Here is a 15,807-nt window from a genome sequence, read left to right as displayed (position 1 = left end):
CAATGTAGAAAATAAAATTACATTATATGTTAATTCTTCTGAAAAATGCTGTATCTCTTTAGGGTGAACATGCGGATTCACAAACTTTCTTTTAATTGCCTTGAGGAACGGCATTAACTAAGACCTTATACTCCTGAAAGGGGTCTCTCTCTCTCTCTCTCTCTCCACCTCATTCAACTTAATAAAGATGCTGGCGTGAACAGCACGCTGAGTAACAATAAGTAACAGCTCCGTAGTAATTAAACTCACAAGTAATGTTTAAAAGTAGCCACAAATTTTTAATTAAATTTACCTTTTAAATAGCACATCTCTCTGTTGCCATCTATAGCGATCAGTAAAAAATCATGTTTAATTCTAATCACCATGTACATTTAAATGAAAGAAAGGAAAGACTGAGATATGTTTCTGCTGTATGGGCTTGATTAAAAAGGTGTGCATAACTAAGAGAGAGAGAAAAGAATGGCTGAAATAAATGGCCACTGTGAAAGGGGTGGCCCAAGAGAACTCTAACACGGCTGGTTGGCTAAGCGCTGAACTCACCTGGAGCTTTATCCTAACAGCAACAACACCAAAAAGCAGTTTTTAGTGCAGGATTTGAGCTGTGGTCACAGGAATGGAGGTCTCTATAAAAGTTTATGGCAAAAGGAACCCAGTGAGAAGAGCAGGGGAAGTTCACAGAACAGAACAGGTTGGAACAAAAGGCTCAGATAATGATTACATTCCTAATTATGGAGTGGTAAGTTGATGGTGGCCATTTATATGAAGAGCTCAACATGCTTTCTTAGTATTATTCTTTCTTTGACAAACAAACAAACCGTCTTCTCTCTGGGTTATAGATCCTGTAGAACTAGCCAGGTCCGAGGCCATCTGGCTTCTCGTGGTACTGTCACCACTGAGGTTGCAGCAGGTGTTCTTAGTTGACTTTTTCTTTATTCATCTAGCACAAATTGTCAAGTGTCCTCTGATACCCTGAAATTAGCAAAGAACCGTATTGTAAATTCAGGCACACATAGCAACGGCTTAGAAGCGAGAAGCTGGTATGGGACACTGTACCCACTCCATGATGAGTCCTCTGGTTATCCTTGAATTGAGAGCCCCACTTCCTTACCTTACAAATACTGTTTTCATCATCAAGGGAAAGTGTTCCCTGCAGTGTATGAAGCTGCTCTGGGGTGAGAAGGAAGATATTAGAACTTAAACGTGGAAATGAATGTAAAAAAAAAATGCTTCATAAACTTCACAGATACATAAGGCACTAAAAGAAGTCTTTATTAAAATATTAAATGAGGATTCAGCTGAGTAAGTGGGACTGAAGCTGAGCTTAAGTGGGTATTGTTCTGGCTTTGTAAGAGCACCCTCTACCCTTTTTCAAATGTAAATGGAGGGTATCTTTTTGTCATCAACAAAAGTTGCAAGGAATAATGAAGAGTGGGAGAAGTGTCATAAAGCAAATGGAAGAAAGCACAGAGATGGATAATTCAGCTACAACATCCTTGAAGACATGCCAAAAATCTTTATCTACTAAGGGAGCTACAGAAGGGAATGTGAAATCTCTTATCTCAGAAAGGAATGCTTCTTGGTTTCCTGCAGAGATGGCATTGAGCCAGAGTAGCCATCCAGAGGAACGTAAAGAATAGAGTTTACTAGAAGGAGGCCCAGGTGAAAGCAGAGACAGTTATGAGTGAAATGAAGGGAAACAATTGCTTGCTGTTATGCAATAGCCTCCTAAGGCAGGACAGTGCTGGAGGCAGGCTGGGCGCCTGAAGGTCCCTGAGGATTCCACAGGAGACACCCCCCAGTAAATAAAAGAAAGGCTGACGCCTATGGGCTGACTCAGACAACAAAAGGAGGCTCAGCCTCTTACTATTCCAGTAATTTGTACACTGTTCAAACATAGCCCAGGTCCAAACCAGAGGAAATGTTCACCTCACAAAACCAGTTGGCATCTCTGCTCTTCACCTGGTGTTAGAATCAAAGGGAGTTGAGAGGGCTCAGCATTATTTCCTCAAAATGCATCTTACTAAGAGGGCAGTAGTCAATTGAAGGTTAAGCAAGCTGATTTAAAAGTTAGGAAGCTTAGGGTTTGAATACCCATTCTTTAAATCAATGTTGTGCACATTTCCTTACTTCTGGGGACTTCCTTTGCTCATCTTCTAAATCATAAGGCAACACCTTTTCTGTGGGGTTGTGAGAGAATGCCCGGCAGTAGGTTTGGTGTAATGAAAACAAGAATGTAGCAAATGTAGCAGTTTAACAGGAGAGGATATTCTCAGCTCTGATCCACTGTCTTTCTCTCTCCACTTCTATCTCTCAGGAACTCTGCGACCCTTTCCTTGTCCCAGGGAGCTGCGAAAGAGTCACTCTATGCCTTAAGGAGCAGTGTCGATGTGAAATAAGGCAGCAGGTGTTTGGCTCTTACATTTCAAGAACTGTGACCTAAGTTAATTCAGAAAAGATTTATAAGATTAAAAATCCAAGTTTTATTAATTTTTTTCCATATCCTAAGTTAAAGGTTCTAAGGCTGAAAAGCAAAATGTTGGCAGAGATGGTCTTAGATAAAAAACAAAGGGAGATTGCTGGAGTTAACTAACATTTTATCAGCATCAGCTCAAAGCATCTACCAATAGGGAATTGTCCTGATGTCTATATGTATGTCTTGGTCCATTCCTTTGATACTTGTGTACCACCTGACTTCTGCGGCTGTATATACTTCTTTGTATTATCTTGCAAGGATTATCCAGTTACAGCAGCCATTAGGTTACACAGTGATTACCCAATGACCATCTTAAAGTGATCACTATTGGTTAACACTTTGGCTAGACACATTAGTGCAGTTTGCTTTTAGTGACCAGAAAACAACTCGTTGGCTCAGGCAACTTGGATAGGCCATGGCAGTTCAAAAAGAGCCTGTCCACCTTTATCAAAGTTGATCCTTGGTAAAGTCAGATAGAAACTTCCAATGAGCTACATACCTACATCTTTTATGTTACAATGCTTATGGTTATTGCAATTTGCGTGCCTTGAACGACCAAGGCAAATTATAACCATCCCTTATCCCTAATTTAATCTTAAGCAAGACAAAGGCTGGGGTGATAGATCAATAGAGTGTTTGCCAAACTAGCGTGAAGATCTGGGTTGGAATCCCCAGTAACCATATAAGAGGTAGGTGTGGCAGGATCCCATCCCGGGGGATAAAGATACACAGTAATCCTCTGGAACTGGCTGGTAAGCCAGACTAGCCAAATTGCTGAGGTCCAAATTTACAAAGAGACCATATCACAAAAATTAAAATCGAGCAAGCCAAAGAAAGACACTCAGCATCAACCCCTTTCCTACACACAAACATACACACGTATCTCTTATATGTGCACAGACATGTACATGTGGATACACACAGAAAAAGTAGTAAAATATGTGTTCAGTACTTGATACTGCAGGGCACTCGGAGTAGCTTAAAAAGCATTCTTATTCCTCCTGAATCCTGGAACCACACAGCAGAAAATGAAAAAAAAAAAATATATACTTCCAGAGCAGCAAGTAAGCAGTAACGGCCCTAGGCCAATCCTGGAATGTCAGCAAGTCTTCGAAGAATCTTAAAGTTTGCCGATGCTCCTCGACTTGGCAAGGCTCCTACCAATGGATCTTTACAGCTCAAAATAGCTGGAGAATTACCTGTAGAGTAAGACAAAGAAGCTACTATTTCTACATAAGCCAGCTTTCATTTATTTTTGTTTGTTTTTGTTTTCTGTTTTTCTTTTATTGAAAATTGATTTTTCCATATAATATATTCTGATTAGTTTCCTCTCCCACAACTCCTCTGAGATCCTCCCCGTCTCCCCTCCTAGCCAAACCCACACTTTTTATGTCTCTCATTAGAAAAAGCACAAAAATCTAAAGAAAAATAAAATAAAATAAGACAAAAACAAAGTGGAATAGAAAACAAACAAATAACAGACAGAAGACAAAGAGTCCAAGAAAAAGCACAGGAAACACATATAAACACAGAGATGCATACATTTGTACATGCAAGAATCCCATGACACACAAACTGGAATCCATAAAATATATACAATGGGCTTGAAGGGTTAAAAAAAAAATCCCTGAGAAAATCATTTGTGTTGGCCATTGACTGCTGAAAATGGAGCCTGCCCATAACAAGGTTTGTATCCCCAGTGAGACTTCACTGAACATAACTAAGTTTTCGTTTGTGAATGATCACCAACTGGAGACAGCTTCTGAGTTAGGGATGGAAAGTTGTGTCTACTTCTGTTCTTAGAACTGGAAACCCATCTGGCTTACACCTGTACGGGCTCTGTACACACTGCCACAGTCCCTGTGTGAGTTCATGCGTGTGCCAGTTCTTCTGTGTTGAGGAAGCCTTGTTTTCTTGGTGTTGTCCATCCTCACTAGCTCTTACGCTTTTCCTACCCCATCTTCTACAGGTTTCCCTGAGTCCTGAGGGGAGGCATTTGATAAAGAGTCTCCATTTAGTACCGAGTGTTCCAAGGTTTCTCACCCTGTGTACATTGTCTGGCATAAGCCAATTTTTAAAACTGGACAACAAAGAGGTGTGTGAAGGACGACCCAATAATTTTCTGTAGAGACATAGAAAATAATTTCAAACTTGACCCTGGATTTGCAACAAATGAAGCTTTGGATATGTTTACAAGCCAGAAAAAGTAGGTCGATAGTCAATGGAAGAAAGCTGGTGGTAAGATGCAAAACTTCTGTGCACAGGGATGCTATTCGAACAACACTGGTTAAAGAACTTCCTGTTTGGGACAGCCAGGAAGACAGCTCTGTCAGTAGAAAATAAAGTATTTGTTAAACAAGCTTGAGGGAATCTGAATTTAACCCCCAGCACCTACGTAAAAAGACAAACATGGTGGCACACATGTAGCATTCCATATATATTTCCCATCTTTCCTATTATACTTTATTTTCAAGGATCACAAAAGAAATTTGAGTTATAACTTAGAGTAATTACCAAGAGAACATGATCATCTCATAGCAGTAACCAGACCTGCCTTGTTCACTGCTAAATCCGTAGAGCCAAAACAAGTATTGTGGATGACCTCTTTTCATTCATTTCATCGCTCCACAAATTTTTATTAACTGCCAACTCTATGCAAGTTATGTATATTTTAGAGACAAACTAAATGATATCCCCATCTTCACTGAACTCATATTATGAAAGAATGACTCAAACAGCAAAAAAATGAGGGTAAATTGCCAACTGTCCACGCACACAGATCTGAAGATCTCTAGAACCCATGTAAAAATCAGCACTTGATGGCAGAGACAAGTGGACCCCAGGAGCTCATTGGCCAGCCAGTCTAGACAAAATGATGTTCTTCAGGTTCAATAGGAACCTCAAAAATTAAGGTGAAAAGGAAATGAGGGAAGGATGGACACCCTGATGTCGACTCCGGCCTCCCCATGTGCCCAAATGGAGGGCAAGCATATCCATACCTGGATGTGATCACACACAAGTGGGAGGAGGAGGTGGCTTAGTGGGAAAAGGACTTGCTGCAAAGCATGGAAAACTGGAGTACACAGTGTTAGTTGCTGATAACTGCACTGGAAGAAAATGAAAACGAGGACCATTACAGGAAATTCCAGGGAGAAAGGGCTCTAAGCCATAATGATGAGGCACATGGTTTGAGGCTGTCAAGGTGACATTTAAGCAAAGACCTGACAGAGTGAGTGAATGAGACGCAAAGTTGTCTGGAATTCAAGCACCAGGAAAGAGAGCAGTGTGGAAGACGACTATGATTGCATCTACTAAGAATAGCAACAACCTTTAATCCCAGCACTCAGGAGGCAGAAGCTAGCAGATCTCCAAGTCTGAGGCCAGCCTAGTCTACAGAGTGAATTACAGGACAGCCAGGGATACACAGAGAAACCCTTCCTTGAAAAATAAAAAGACAGAAAAGAAAAGGAAAAAGAAAAGAATAGTAACAAATCCACCATCATTGGAGCAAAATATATGAAATATAGAATACAAGAAATATAAGAAAAGTAAGAGCAGCCTTCAGGAAAACAATAGAGTCCTGTAAATTCCATAAAGACTTTTTAATGAGCCCTATATAAATGCAATATTTTGTTGAAATATTTGAGTAGAAAAAGAATTTGAACCTGACTTTTATTTTAGAATAATCGCTTCAAGTTCTGATTTTGGGAATACCGTAAACCCACTAGTAGAAACAGATTAAGATAGGAGTTAGTTAACAAATTAAGAGTCTAATAAAAAATAACACAGGTATAGCATGTTTGGTTGACAGCCTGGATCAACAAGAGTATGAGAGTGGCAGGAAGTTGTCTGGGTCGTTCTTAGTTCACAGACAACTGATGGAATCTGTGGATTTATTTTAAAATATATATAAGAGAAACAGAGGCATCAAAGATACATGAAATACCATCTTGAACAGAAAAATAGAATTGCCATTTACTGATGTGGGAAGACCAGAGAAGAGCCAGGCTTTGGAAACAGGAATGAGAATTTCTAGCTTGGTTTGAGTCATGATAGGTTTGAGTTGTTTCATATACATCCAAATCTGTCAACTAGACAGTAAACAGCATTGAAGAGAGAAGCCTGAGATAGAAGTACATACTCTTGTCAGCATGAATTACATTTAAACTCACATTAATCAGTTCAAAAATGATTGTAAGTACAGGAAAACACAAAAGACTGAATTTGAGAGATGAACACCATAATTTAAGATTTCACACATGAAAAACAGTCAGCAAACTGAAATTGAAAATGAGTAACTGCTCAGAAAAGAAACAAATAATACAATTAATTTTTATCGAATTATTTTACTTAATTGAATTAATCCAATAACATTCTTATTTAAAAAACAAACAAGTGAATAGTCAAATGAATGGAACTGTGGGTTCTAGAGAAAAAAATCTTGGCCATCTTTGTGATCTTACTAACATACAGTCTAAAATGTATACATATAAATATGAATACAAATAGTTCTAATATTTACATCTCAGGCCCATACCTATGCTGGGTGTCAGTTTCCATTGGGGCTTTATTAAACCACTGAGTAAAAGCTATTATGAGGGGCCAGATTATGAGACTTCTCATTAGCTGTAATCTTAGCGGTACAACTTTGGCTAAATTAAATGCCAATTAACTGTTGTTGGGATAGCAACAGTACCTACTTCTGTGGACTCTCAATAAAAATTAAATGTCAGGACACATAAATCAAGTTCCCTGGACAGTTTCTGGCACTCCGGAAATACCCTAATAGCTATTATTATTACTATTATTTACACAATGGCATCACCAATTTACCCCCAACATGTTTTAAGCCCCGAAGTCCCTAAGAAGAAAGAATGAGCTAGAAAATAAGGTTATTTGAAACCTTTCAATGGGGCTCAAAGTTGTCTCAGTGGTATGCATGTTTATTTTACCCTTTAACAAATGTCATACATGAAGCCTCTTCGCAGCTGCAGTATTTCTCTTTGCAGTGTGTGTGTAAATATACATCACCTTTTTAAATCTTTCCTGGGTTCTTAGGAAAGTCCCTGTTAAATTGATATGCCTCACTTTAAAAAAAATATTACTCTATGCTTTGTTACCATATTAAGGATTAGATAGATATTCTTAAGAAAACTAATCTAACAGGGATCAGGTGTCTGATTTCATTAGGGAAGTCAAGAGATGTGAAAAAAATTTTGTGTGTTCAATAGAGGGGAGAAAAGATTTACACAGAACTTTAGTTTCCATATTCTTTTCTCAACTTTAGGGTCCTTAACTTTGTTTTTGACTGTGCACTAGTTTTCTTTGAAAAGGCACTCCTTCCTACTTATTGTCCTTCACCCCATACCCCAGAGAAGCAATTGCCATTGAACCTCATTTTGCTTCTTAGGGGTGTGGTACAAGAATAAAATTCAACAAGCTGTCAATCTCATCAAACAGATCAATCAGAAAATAGTGACGTGCTTCCAAAATAATTTTTTGCTTTTCAAAGGGAGACTTAAATAGGATAGGTTTTTGTTTGCAGGATGCTACTATGATAATACATTAGTGAGAATTCTGTTTTAGCATATAGCAAATATGGACGATTGTGATCTTCCTGATGCCAAAGATCCCTCTCTGCCTCCTACAGTTAGGATGGTAAATGAATTTTATTCATCAGGACAACTCTGATTAGCAAGAATTTTCCAGAGCATTGAGCTTTAAATGGTTGAGACTAAACCCAAGCTTATTGACGGTGCATGGTTTGACATGGAGAAACAACTGGTACAGGAGCAAGAAGGGGGAGTACATACACAGGTGCTCTCAAAATGCAGGAGGAGAAAACATCTTCAAGGAAAGAGAGCATGCGTCTTGGGCGCACAGTTTATGGCAAGCATAAAGAGTGTATATTCGTTGAATCCAGTTAAAGAGAAGGATGTTGGATTTTACGGATATTTTCAATACTTCTGCTGGCTTCTTTGCGATGTTTTTTTTTTTTTATTCAACTAACACAATTATTGAGCATTTACTGGGTGAAAGAAGTCCTACCATAAATGAACTGTCAAATCCTTTCCTCTCCACTTGGAAGAGAATACAATATTTTATTCTACACTCATGCGCACATGCGCGCGTGCATACACACACACACACACACACACACACACACACACACACACAGTTTCTCCCCTCTGATAACCTGTGACAGCAGAGATTTTTAGTTTGCCTTGGTTTGCCAAATCTACGTTGCTCTTTACCTACATTCGTTATTACCCATAGCTATTTATTTTGCTAAGGTCACTTTGTTAGGCTTATCAGAGTAGTACAGTAATACAACATTAGTGAACAGAGTTAGCTTGGAGGCTGTATAAATACCACATGATTGCTCTGTCTTTAGTCTCTTATTAAAGGGTATTGACAATTTGTGAGAGCAGATCAAAATGACTGAAAAGGCGTACAACCCAAAGACTGCCTAACCATCAATAAAGCAGCCACAAGACAAAACCTGACTATGACAACGATGGCAAGCCTGAAGTCAGACAGAAGCTCTGGCCATTTTAAGATAAGCTCCTATTTTGGGTGTCATGGTGAGGGATGTGTAAAACCCTGTAGCTAGGTTGGTTATTACATGGGCAATCTTACCAACAGCTCATTTTATGCTTTGTGTTGCAACTTCAACACTACATCTGCTGTATCTAAATATCCCGCTGTGGTTCTAGGTGTCATACAGGACTCTAGGGACTCTAGGAATCCTCTAGAATTAGAAAAGTGGGTATCTTTTTCAGAGAGCTTTCATATTAATTCAACAATGTAGAAAACCTCCCACAGACCTTTATTTTGTATTTCTTAAACCATTATTCTTTCTTCAGCATTCCATCCTCATTCATCTTAACTTTAGATATAAATTATGAAATAGCCAGATTTTCCCCAAGATACGTACTTCTGAGGATCAAGGAGAGAGGGTCATGTCCAACAGAACGGTCTGCTCTTCGCCCATCCTTAATCAGAGAAAGTGCTCAGGAGACATTTGGCGGTGGAAGGAATGAGAGAACCAAGTGAGTAACAGAAGTGTCACTGTGCTTTTAGCAGGGTTATCTTAGGCTTCAAGTTTGGCTTTGATTTGGTGTCACTGTGCTCACAACATCGCCTTAGTAAGAGCTGCCAGAAGAGCTCATTCCAATTCCATGCTTAAGTATGACAGTAGAGAGCAATCAGCACAGGTATCAAAGAAGTGGAGAAAAAGTTATCACTGTAAAGCTAAGAATGTTATTATAACCGATAAAGATACTTAGATGCAAGCCTGTTACTGTAAGCAGCTTACAATAAAATGAAGTCTGATAAAACAGGCTTTAAAAAAAAAACACCTGTTAAATTACCTCCTTAATATTAAACAAATGCTTGCACAGGATGAAGATATCTTGCAGGAGCTGACTGTAAGGGCATGGTTACTGCACTTCAGAACAAAGACAGAAAAGAAACAAATAAATGTCATCATAATGCCACCAAAATTCTGGAACCACATCAGTTTCCATGATCCTTTCCCACATGCTTTCATTCCTTTATTAGATTCCAGGAGTTATGATGTCAGGTTTGAGATGTCAGAGTCAGCACCCAGCACACTGGAGCCTGTATTTATATGATTGACTAGACAATATGCATGACCCTGAAAATTTCTGGAACCAAGACTGTGTGCCTACTCAAAGGAGAATTTGAATTTTCATCTCATTTCACTCTCCTCCATGAAGACAGGAATGGATGATTATAATGAAATCTTCATGCTATTCAAAGTGACTGCCTTTGGCATTGAAGACCAAATAATGTCCTAAAAGACTTTCAGTAAAACATGCAGGGCCAATCTTCCTTCCATGGGAATTATCTGACATCTAACAGTGTCTTAACTGGTCAAAATTATCATTAAACCACAGCAACATAGCCCTACCAAACAAGGAACAAAATGGCTTACGAATGAGGTGACATCCCTGTTCAAGAGCCAAGGACAGTGTTTGAAAATGATTTGGGAGAGGGAGCAAAGCTTACCTTATCGAATCGACGAATACTAGGCAACCTGAGGCAGTTGAAATGCAATTATCCCTGCTGGAATTTGGTCAATCCAACTTCTGACACTTCTAAGCAATGCTGTGGGCCTTTTTAATGAACACAGGATCTTGGGATTGGATTTCACCTCAGTTCAAGGTATAAAACCTGCACTCTGAGACTACAAAGTGCAAGACGTTGATTAGTTCACAGCTGTCAAGTTCAGAACTGTAAGCCAAGAGATCAGTAGCTCTAACTTCTGTTTCATAGAAGGAAACTGAGGCCTGGAAAAAATCACACAGTAAAAAGAAACAAATAAAACCAAAACAAAACAAGTAAACAAAAAACTGAGTAGAACTGCTGTTTCTTTTTGTATTCCTACGTCCACACATTCCTCAATTTTACTTTATTAGCTAACTATTATTACTGTCTTTTCTATACTCAACCCTTTGCTCAAATTCTGGAAATTTACAAAGATGAATGATGTTTGGTTCTCTAGCTCTCTCTCCAGGGCTAAGGCTCAAACCCAGGGCCTCATACTTACTAGGCAAACACTCTAGCACTGAGCTCAATCCCCGACCCCTGGTTTTTGCAGTCTAAAAGCTGTTACTCTGTCTGGAAAACTAATATGAATCCCTGCGAGTCTATAAGAAGGCTGAGTCATATTTCCATTACGATTGCAAACACCTAAGAGAATAGTAGTATAAAAGAAGGCCTCAGTTTGGCACTCAGTTTAGAGATCTCAGCCTATAATGGTTGGCCTTATCCCTTGCGGGGGAGAACTGACGGAGGAGGAGACCAAGATGAAGATCCCACAAGATCTTCCAGGGTCTCACTCCATCAATGTGATGGCCTCCTACGGGGTGATGCTGCCTATGTTCCTACTGCATCTTAATAGTTCTAAATTGAAGGTCAAGACTTTAACACACAGGCTTTGGGAAGCTGCTAGATCCAAACTACACAGTGTGCAGTTTGATAGTGAACATTTAGATACAGGCCACAAAAATTTGTCATCAGGAAGGCTGCCCTTCTCTGGAAGAACCTGCCAGAAATCCCAGGTGAAGCCTACCAATCCGTCAGTTCCTCCCCGCTCCCCCACCCCCACCACCTTCATAATTTACTTTGTTGGCAGTAGAATTTCTAACACTTAGCTAGGCACATAGGTGTCCTGCATCTCATCCATGTTTCCCAGCCTGTGTGTCCACTAGATTTGGTAATAAGAATGAGTATAAGCAAAAGCAGCGTATTTAATTCCTAGGTGCTTCCAAAGCCTTCCCATGGCTCTCCAGCGGGACCCTCTTGGTCTGGGTTCCTGCTCTGTTTATTTGTTTATTTATTTATTTATTTATTTTCATACTTAAAATTAAATCTCTCAAATTGTTCCTTCCAGCTTTGCCAAATATGGCTTGAAAAGAGGAATGGCTGCATGTTTTGTGAGGTCTGAAGTATGTATGATCTAGGGAACACTTGTTACAAGGAAATAAAGTGTTACAAATAAAACCTTAGATCCGACAGAAACATTTATTTAGGGGAAGAGATCTCAAGAAATTGTTAGTCTTAAAAGGAAGAGCTTTTTCTTTTCCAGACAGTTGTCAATTTGCCAGAAATGTTTACCTGAGAATTCTTTCTGATTTCAATTTGGTTTTCATTTCATCCCTCACAAACATTCTGAAGTGCTTGGAAACACCTTTCTATAAGGGTCTGTGCAACTGCCATGGACCACTGACTTCCCTGTACATCTGCCTTTCCTTTGGGAGAAACCTGTATGAAAAGCACACGGTACATAGACCAGCCAAACCAGAACAAGAACCAGGAACATGTGGGCAGACAGTGTGCCAGCGCTGGCCCCAGCACTAACTAGCTAGGTGACTTCAGACAAATATCTTCTGTTTTCCTCTCCTATCCCTCTTAGTAATAATACTAAGCCTTAGGAATGACAAATACCCTAACTTCTGACATGACAAAGTGCTAAAGAAAAGAACAATCATAAAGATGACTTTTCCCCACCTGTCCTCTCAGGTTTTGTTTCATTAAATGATGGCATTGAGAACAAGGACTGATCATCCATGTTCAATCACAAAGCTACATCTTCAGCCCACACTGGGATTTTTTTGGGTTTGGAGATATTTGCAGCCAAAATTAATTCTAAAATTTATTAAATTGTATGCTTTTCCTCTTTGTTATGTTGCTTCCCATTTGTAATGGGTTTGGGTGCATTTATTTTGCCAAATGTAACTGTAAATTGAAAAGATATTGAATCAGTAAACCAAAATGCAACAACTCAGAAGGACCCACTGTGAGATCTTGGCTCTTTGAAGTCTAACAAGAGGTACTTATTTGGTAGGGCACCTCACGCAGCATTGCTGCCAGCCACAGACAGCTTGACCTGATTTCATCACCGCAATCAGCTGCAGTTACATTACAAGCACAGAAATAATGACTACCATTTACTGAATGCTCACTATCTGCCTTGTAAAATGGCATCTAATTAACACATTAAATCCTCACAAAACTCCATCTAGTAGTTATGGTTACCCCTACTTTTCTAATAAAGAAATGGAGACTCAGAGATATCAAGTGACTTGTCTTAAGCACAACCAGCAGCCTGACTATAGCTTACCCGAAAGCAGTCTCATAAAGACTGTGCTATGCACAGTCCCTTAATTTCAGCAGCTTACTTCCCTACTTGGATCAAAGTGAGGAAGTGAAAATGAACCTATGAAGGACTAACAGAACTATAAGCACCCAGTAAATCAGTTTAAAGATATTTATTGTGTTGTCATTTAAATAGACTACAAAGGTTAACGGTTGACATCAACAACCATCTTATATCTGAAACATCCATTGGTCTCTTAAAGTGGCATTGACAGGGGTCACTTAGCGAACTTATGGTTGCTCTGGTCTGGAGGATTCAGAACAGCTTTACTCACAAGCCTAGGACCTCAGGGCAAACTGAAGATGGGGCCTAGGTAGCCAGCCCCTCTGTGTTTCAGTGAAGTCTCACAACTTCCCCATGTGGTAGCTCCAAGGAGCTAGTTGTAATCAACATATCCATCCAAATACTACAGAATGAACTTTTTTTTAAAAGAATTTATTTAATTTTTATTTTATGTGCATTAGTGTGAAGGTGTCAGATCCCTTGGAATTTGTGTTACAGACAGTTGTGAGCTGCCATGTGGGTGCTGGGAATTGAACCCGGGTCCTTTGGAAGAGCAGACAGTGCTCGTAACCACTGAGCCATCTCTCCAGCCCCAGAATGAACTTTTACAGGAATAGAAAAGCAGGTAATTTGACCATTTAAAATCTGAGTAAGTCTGCTGATTTGTCAAAATAAAGACCATTCTCAGGGTGGTTTCAAAAACAGAAAGTCCTTTCTTTGAGAAGGCAGCCATACTGGACTACGGCCCCACACTCCATCCTCATCTTAAAAAGCTCTTTTACAACTCAGGTCTCAACATGGTTACATTCTGAGAAACTACAGATTAGGACATTAGTATATGAAATTGGTGGGAAAGAGGAAGATGTACAATTTAGCCCACAATAAATTGCAGATTTAGTGCTATTAGTGGGAAAAACAGGCCCAAAGACAAAAACAAATTAGTTCACCAAGGTTAGACAACCCAACTTTTGGCAATTAGAATAAGAACTCTTTCACATTCAGCGCACTAAGAAAACACTACAAAAATCTTCCCCCAATTTATGTCCTGTCTTGTGAGAACAAAACAAAAACAAAAACAAAAAAACAGAGTCAGACTCAGTGTAGGGTCCAGAGATTCTCCCTTTTCTTCAGAAGTTTCAGGCTCTTTGTAACCACCTTTATCACAGGACACTGAGGTCATGGGCTTTTCAGCACACCCGGCTCACTGAGCTATTCATTCTCCCATTTTTTTTTTTTGGCTGACATTTCTAAAGTACGGGTCACTATTTAGATTCTGAATCACAGTAATATTGGAGAATATGATGTCCTTGTTTATGCCTTAACATAGATCTGTCAAGACTTTGGGAACATCTCCACAGTAATTTGCAAACTTAGACCCATTCTGGGACTCTGAGTCATCGCATTAGTGCCCCCTAATTTGCAGTGTATACCCCATCTTTGATTTGCAGCTCGTGGATTTCAAGAATAACCTGCATCTTGGAAAGGAATTGGCTTGTATTCGCTCTAGGCTTCTTCTAGGATGCATCTGCTGCCTTCTAGGATGAAGAGAGCTGAAAAAGCTGTCTAAGCCTCTAGGGAAATGTAGGACAATTGGCAATCGGTGCTCTTTTTCCAGTCTCTCCTTGTTTTCTAACCCATGTTTCTATGCTGTACGAGATGAGAAGATGTCTTCCCGGAGTTAAAAGGAGCGACTTAATTCAAAGCATGTAATGAAATTATGCTGAGCTTCTATTATATATCACTATGGTATTGGGAGGAGAGGAAGACTCAGTATAGTGACGTGAGCCTGGCTTGTTGCAATATAAAAGAATTTCAGCAAATGATTTGAAGTATGCATTAAGAGAAAGATGTGACAAAGAAGGTTTATGTGGTATACTTTTCTAAATTATGGAAGTTGAAAATCTAAAGTTTTAATTCTTATTCTGTCAGATGTAAACCATGTGATTCGTAGTTTGTTATTAAGAGGTTTAAGCCAAAGCATATAGCTAAAGTACTAGGCAAAAAAAAAAAAAACAGGCACAAATCAAGGCACAAAACATGGTTGCTCCCATTTTCCTGCTTCCAAACATGACTGTAAAAGCAAATGACTGAGGCTTTTGATCTCTCCTATCACCCAGAAACCCTACAAAAATGATTTTCCTACAGTCTTCTTCACTTCATAAATGATTTCTTCAAACATCTAGTTGATCATGTCAAAACTTTTCCCACCTCCTCACCCACCAGTCAGAAGCAGAGGAAGGCAGGATGTTGAAGAGAGGATTTGTAGCCACATGTTGCCAGGGACAAGAGACGTAGTTAGGACAATAAAGGCAAATGCATGTCAGGTGTCTCTAACAAACACTAAGGGGAGAACTGTCTCTTTCTCCCACTTGCTTCCTTTGCGGGACTGTTATTTATTTGGCTTATAACTGCAGGATACAGTCCATTGTTGGGTTTGGGAACTCAAAACAGGAATTTCTTTTTTTTTATTTATTTTTTATATTAATCACAGGTTATTTACTTTGTATCCCAGCCGTAGCCCCCTCCCTCATTTCCTCCCAATCCCACCCTCCCTCCCTCATCTTCTCCCTGCCCCTTTCCAAGTCCACTAACAAGGGAGGACCTCCTCGCCCTCCATCTGACCCTTAGCTTATCAAGTCTCTTC

Source organism: Psammomys obesus, unplaced genomic scaffold (genome assembly GCF_907164565.1).
Source record: "Psammomys obesus unplaced genomic scaffold, mPsaObe1.curated_primary_1811, whole genome shotgun sequence".
Classification (NCBI taxonomy): Eukaryota; Metazoa; Chordata; class Mammalia; order Rodentia; family Muridae; genus Psammomys; species Psammomys obesus.
This window is presented reverse-complemented; position numbering follows the sequence as displayed.